We start from the raw sequence: 6,491 nt of genomic DNA on the forward strand, positions 1-6,491 counted from the left end.
TTCTCCATGAGTGAAGATAAAAGGCAAATAGGAAGTATCATGACCAGCTACATAGATTAGATAGATATAGATAGATATTTCTCTATCTTTATGTATACATAAGTAACCATATCTATATATCGTGTGTGTGTGTGTGTGTGTGTGTGTGTGTGTGTGTAGAATTAAACTTGACAACTGATTAGATATGATGATGAAGGACAGAGAAAAGACAACAATGACTCTAAGGATGAAAAACTGGGTAACTTGGAGCACGGTGGTACACTCAGGATTATGCATAGGTATCATTTCCTATACAAAGCCTAGATTCTCTAGATGTTAGTGATATCTCTTTCTGAAATTATTTGTACTTACTTATATACATAGTTTATGTCCCTGATAGAAAATAAACTCCATGGGCTATTTTGGTTTTATCTTTGTCTATCCAGATTTATTGATTTGAATTGCTGCATTGTTGAGGAAAAGTTAATAGATTCAAGGGAAAACTTCTGAGGGAAACAATAAAAGGGGAGGAAGAAGGATTTTTTTTTTGGCTAGGCAATGGAGTTAAGTGACTTGGCCGGGGTCACACAGCTAGTAAGTGTCAAATATCTGAAGTCGGATTTGAACTCAGGTCCTCCTGACTCCAGGGCTGGTGCTTTATTCACTGTGCCACCTAGCTGCCCCAGGAAGAAGGATTCTGGTGAAGGACCCAGAAGTAGCTAGTACAGAGTAGAATAGAATCAGAAGAATGTGGAATCTTTGAAAGCATATGACTTGTGTGTGGTCACATAATTAGCAAATGCAGGAGAAAGGATTAGGCCTCATGACATTCTGTCTTCCTCTGAAATTTTGTATTTAAACAAGCAGCCTCCGTAACTGGAGTGATCTTTTTCTTCTAATTAGCCTCTGAGAATACCTAAATTCATTCAAAAAGCACCTTAGGTAACACCTCCTTCAAGAAAACTTCCTTGATTCCTCTAGTTGATAGTACTCTCTCATTCTGGAAAATAGCTTGTATTATGTCATACTTTTGTTTATTTATTTGTGTACATGCTGTATACCCACTCCCTCAGTAGATTACTGGGGTAGTCACATGTATATTCCTTAAGAGGGATCATTATGTCATTTTTGTCTATTTCCAGTGCCTACTCACTTAATAAATGAAGGTTAAATTGAATTAAATTAAAGCAAAGTTAAATGAAATGAATTCACTTTAGAGTAGGCAGCCATATTATATTCATTTGACAAACATTGGGTTAAGGCTGATTATAGAGGCAAGCAAAACCAGAGGGAGGGAGATGAACTGGGAGAACAGAGATTGACCAGAAGACTAAAGTTCCTGACTAAGGTAAAGAGTGGATCAAATAAGAATGATAGAATACAAGAGGTAGACAAATATTAGGTTGTTGCATTCAGAGAGTAAAATGTTAACATTTATCTTTTTTTTTATCCAAACAGAAATAGGAAGACTAACAGTGGGTATATGGAAACAGGAACATATTGCCAACATTGAAATTTGCTCAAGAAGTGTCAAAAAATACATCATTTTAGATGTGTTTGACAGCAAAAGGACACGAACCAGTCATACAAGACAAAGCAAATGACAACCAGGGGAGAGAGTTGCAATGAATATGGGTCACTGAGAGAGCCAGGTTTCAGGCAAAACAGGAGTTAGAAAGAATGGCTGAAGAAAATTGAAGAAATGGAGGAACTGATGAACAACTCATGTTACATTGGGATATGTGAAATATTCAAAGAACTAGAAGAACATGTATGAAACATTTGGTAGATCATTTTTGCAGAATTTATGGGAAAGCTAAATTTTAATAGAAATTCAAAGATTTGACAGAAAGTAGAAAAGTGTTTCAGGAAAAAAATATACATAGGGTCGGTCAGAGCTAGGAGAAAGAGTAAATTATGACCAACCACAAAAAGACTTACTTGCATTGTAAGGAGAGAAGATATTGCCAGTAATTGGGTATGAACAGATCAAAATAGACTAGAGGAGAGCATAATGAGCAAGTTGATAGGACAGAAGGAGTTAGATATATTTTGAGGATGAGCTAGAACAAGGATCTATGACTAGGGAGACTGGCCCTAGATGGGATATTCCTCGCAAAATAAAAGTCCAGAGAGTGGGGCAAGTGTGAAGTTAAAGAGATCTATGTAAATGGAAGGATGTTAGGCAAACCAAAAAAACAGACCGTCTTTCATATCTTCACAGCAAGTAGGTACTGATCAGAGAGAAGGTTCAAAACAAATATGCTGAGTTTTAGCATCTTAGAGTCTAATACCACAAAGTAACATGACAGGATTATGACAACCGATCTTAGGCCAAAAGGGAGAGTAATTGCAATCCTGATTTTATGTTTAGTGTGAGTAGAAAAGGTCTGGAAGGTTTAGGATAGCAGGCATAAATAATCAAGGTTCTATTGGCAATTGAATATAAAGGCATAGACTAACAGCTGATATTTCATTCTGTCCTTACACTCTAAGAGATTTTTTTAACAATCAGGATGTTGAGGAATTAAAATAAGGGTATTGACACAAGTAATTTTTTAATGACCCTTGGTCTTGTATGGCCCCCTTTCACTTCTGCAGTGAAATAGATTGGTGAGAAAGACGGTATTAAAGAGCATTGTTATAGCCTGTTTACATTTTTAGTAACGTAGTCAAGAATTTTGTTAGCAGTTGTGGAGGAGGCAGGCAAATGAAATTACTGATAACACTATGTATTTGTAAATACCATGCTTTCATTCATACCCTGGCAGAAGACATGGTACGACTATCAAATAATGAGATAAATTCCTCAAGTAATAATTGCAAATCAGTCTTAGTACTTTATGGACATCATGGGCACTGGCTGTTAGAAAATGTTAGACAAAGCATTTAGTAGATTCTTATTAAAAGAATTTCAAGAACTGGCATGCAGGTGGCAAGGTATTTTATTTGTTGGTTTGTTTTTTGTCCTTTTGTTTTTGTGTTCCTATGTGTGGAAGTGTATATAGAGGGGCCCACAGAGGAACTCCAAATTCATGCTGGTTCTTTCCATTAGTTCGGCACAATCTAAAGATACATCTGATTGACTAAATTTGCCATGGCCATTGAAGAGGGGAGAAAAATAAGTGTTAACTTTTTGGGTAAAATTGTTGGTGGCAGAACAAGCTAAAAGCAGACATTTAGGAACCCAAAAGGGTTTATTGAGTTTGCCAGCAAAGGAGCCTCACCTACATAGTCAGACTCCCTGAAGGAACAAAAGGACAAAGTACATTTGAATTTAGGCAGGAAGTAATTTGGATATGTGGTACCTCCGGAATGGATAGAGCTTTGTTGCTGGGGGCTGGCAAGGTAGGAACATATGATATCCCTTGATTAGACAAGACCTTTTGCAAAGCTAATAACAGGAAAGGCTCTCTTTCAGGTGAGCTATTTCTTGTAACCCTGCCCAAACTGATAGGATTGCTCTTGCTGTTTCAGAAATAAGGAAGATCACAAGCAAAACAAAGGGTCAGAGACAAAATAGTGGGACCACAGCCTAAATGGATTTGCTTCAGTTTTCTCGACTACCTACAAACTCCTGCTCGCACAAAACTGTCTAATACTCCATAGATGATGAACCAGAGTTTACACCTGCTAAGTATCAATTGCCAGGAACTGCTGAGGGTAGGGGAGCCAGTAGCCTGACTTTTCACTGTTGACTTACAAGATTCAGAGCCAGACACATGTACACCTAATGGTGCTACTTGACTCCTTCCTTCCAGAATAATTTTTCTTCTTTCTATATGCCAGCACTCCAATAGTCTTCCCTGACTCTCAGAAACAAAAAGATAGATATACATATACATATGTGTATATGTATTATATATGTGTTTATATGTGTATATATAATGGTTTTTAGTACATGAAATATAAAACTTTATTATTTAATGGCATTTTAAACCATATCAATATTTTTATCTTATGTCCTAGAAAATACTTTTTTTGTTGTTTGTATTATTGCTACTACTGGTAATGAATACATGGCAAAGAATAATTTCATTGAAAAAGATGCAATACTTCAATCTGGAAATGGCTATCCCGGCTCTATCAGAGTGTGGAGAGGCATCTCCAGAGTGAAAAGACAGCTGTGTATTGAGCCATTAATGTTATGTATGAGGAGATTAATATTTCAATGTCCTAACTAATGCCAAGGACTTAAAAATATATCAGTTATCGTATTTTGATCAGAAGTCACTATAAACTTTGACCCTGTGACTGCTGAGGATAGAAACTAGGAAATTAGAAAAATGGATTCATTATATTTTGAATATAATTTGCTTCTCCTTTTGCCCAAATTACTGACAACTTATTGATAATAGTAACCCAAAATACTGACAATTTATTGATAATAGTAACCACAATCACAAAGCTCATGAAACACCAATTCGTGTAAAAAAGAAAATATAAAGAAAAAAATGAGAAGAAAAGTAAAGCAAATTACATAAGAAGTAGAAAAAAAAAGTTTTTCTTTGCCTGAAAACTTGTGGAAGGTGATTAAAAAAAGTGTCTGTCATTCACTAAAGTATGTGGCACAACCCATAAGTTTGTTTCATAACTATTCAACAACATGTCTTAGTATCATTCCATAGTCTATTATACACAGGAGATAGCGAGTGGAAGCATAGAGAAGTACACAAAGGACAAGAACAGGCAATTTTGAAGGGAAGAAATCCAAGGTATGTAGAGTCATTCAAAAATGCTCCACCTTACTATTTGAGAAATATTAATTGAATCGCACATGAACTATACAAGTATACATCTATACTTATACACACATATGTATATGTATATATTTATGATTATATGTTTCAGAAAATTAGCCATATAGTTCCTCCAAAATCTCACTTGGTTGACTCATCATGAAGTGGAGATAACCTTGGTTTCTTAAAGGTTATGCCAAGGGACTTCAGGACATGGTAGGTGCAAAAAAAATAGAAAGGCTTGAATATTATTCCAGGGACAACATGTGTAAATCAGTGTAATTAAGTAAGGAAAGGCAAATCATTTATAAATGGCCACTAGGTAATAATTCCTTGGTCCTCGAAACCTCTCCTTCCATGCATCAATGATCTGTTATCTCCTTGACCTTTAAATCCCCTCCATCAGTGCTGAATTCAATTCCTCCACAGCTTTTCATCATGACTGATTCTTTTTCATGATCTCACATAAAAAAAAAATCTTCTCTGAGAAGTTATGTGGTAGATGCCATTATCTAGATCTTTTAACATTTTTTGGATACCGTTATCACACTTGGAGTTTCTATAAGTTATCTATATGACTAGCCTACTTCCTTTATTAACTATACATTTCCTAAGAGATATGTCTTATGGAATTTATTGTAGATGAAATTGTTAGAAATATGCTGCAGTTGATTTGTGCCCACCTTGTGGCCATTTGCAACTTCAATTCTTCAAGGATTGTGGTGTTTCATGATTTGTGTCATACAGAATCATAAGAGATCATTTGTGTTAAAAAGATTAGTTTTTATGACAGGGAGCAGCTTGATGTCATTAAATCCATAGCATTTTCTCAAAGTATTCTTTTTACTGTAATTCTGGGCTCAAATTATTATCCACAGAGTGCCTGTCCTAGTTATGGTAACAGATATGAATATACCAGCCATCCAGCTTCAAATTATAATCTGATAATGGTATTTTCATCATTTTGTTTTTGCTAAGTATTGCTAGGCCTATCTATTTTTAACAATCATAGATTTCATTTATGAAGGCCTATAATTTTATGATGCTTGATGGTATCAACATCATGCTGTGTGTAAACAGGTTTATCTGAAAGACTTCATTATCTATAGAGAATCCTTCTGACATTTATGCAAAAAAATACTCCATGGTAGTGGCAAGTACATTTTATGGCTTTATACCTGGCTTGAAATTAAACATGACAGAGTCATTGAAGAGAATTATCTCTTTGGGTGTATTAACCATTCTTTCACACAGGATTTATATATAATTTACATATATTTGCATATATTTATATATCATATATGATATCTCTCACATATATACATATATGTGTGTATGTATATATGCATGCATACATATGCTTTTTAAGGCAAGTCAAAAAACAAAGGCAAATATAAGATAGTTCTTAGTCTTATGTGAGCCCATTCTGGCTTTTTTCAATGAATGTATAATTCTGGAAAAGAGACAAACTGTGCAAAGAATAAATGGTATTTTAGACAGTCTATAAATTTAACTCTTGGTACTTGAGAAGGCAAAGTCAGTATCTTACTGGAGGAACTCAATCATCTCAATATTCATATTCTTGTTATAAATGAAACCAAAATTAAAGCATGAATGAAAAAAAATGAAACTATTTAGCATTTAAAATGGTAAGAAAATATAAGGAATTTGAAGCTCAGTTGATAGAAATTTCACAGGTTGTTATGGAAGAGGAAATGATTTATGTCATTTCATTGTTTTTTGTGCATCAAAAAGCAAAAAGAAGCACAATTT

The sequence above is a fragment of the Vombatus ursinus genome, unplaced genomic scaffold, assembly GCF_900497805.2.
Source record: "Vombatus ursinus unplaced genomic scaffold, bare-nosed wombat genome assembly UNPS02014791.1, whole genome shotgun sequence".
NCBI lineage: Eukaryota > Metazoa > Chordata > Mammalia > Diprotodontia > Vombatidae > Vombatus > Vombatus ursinus.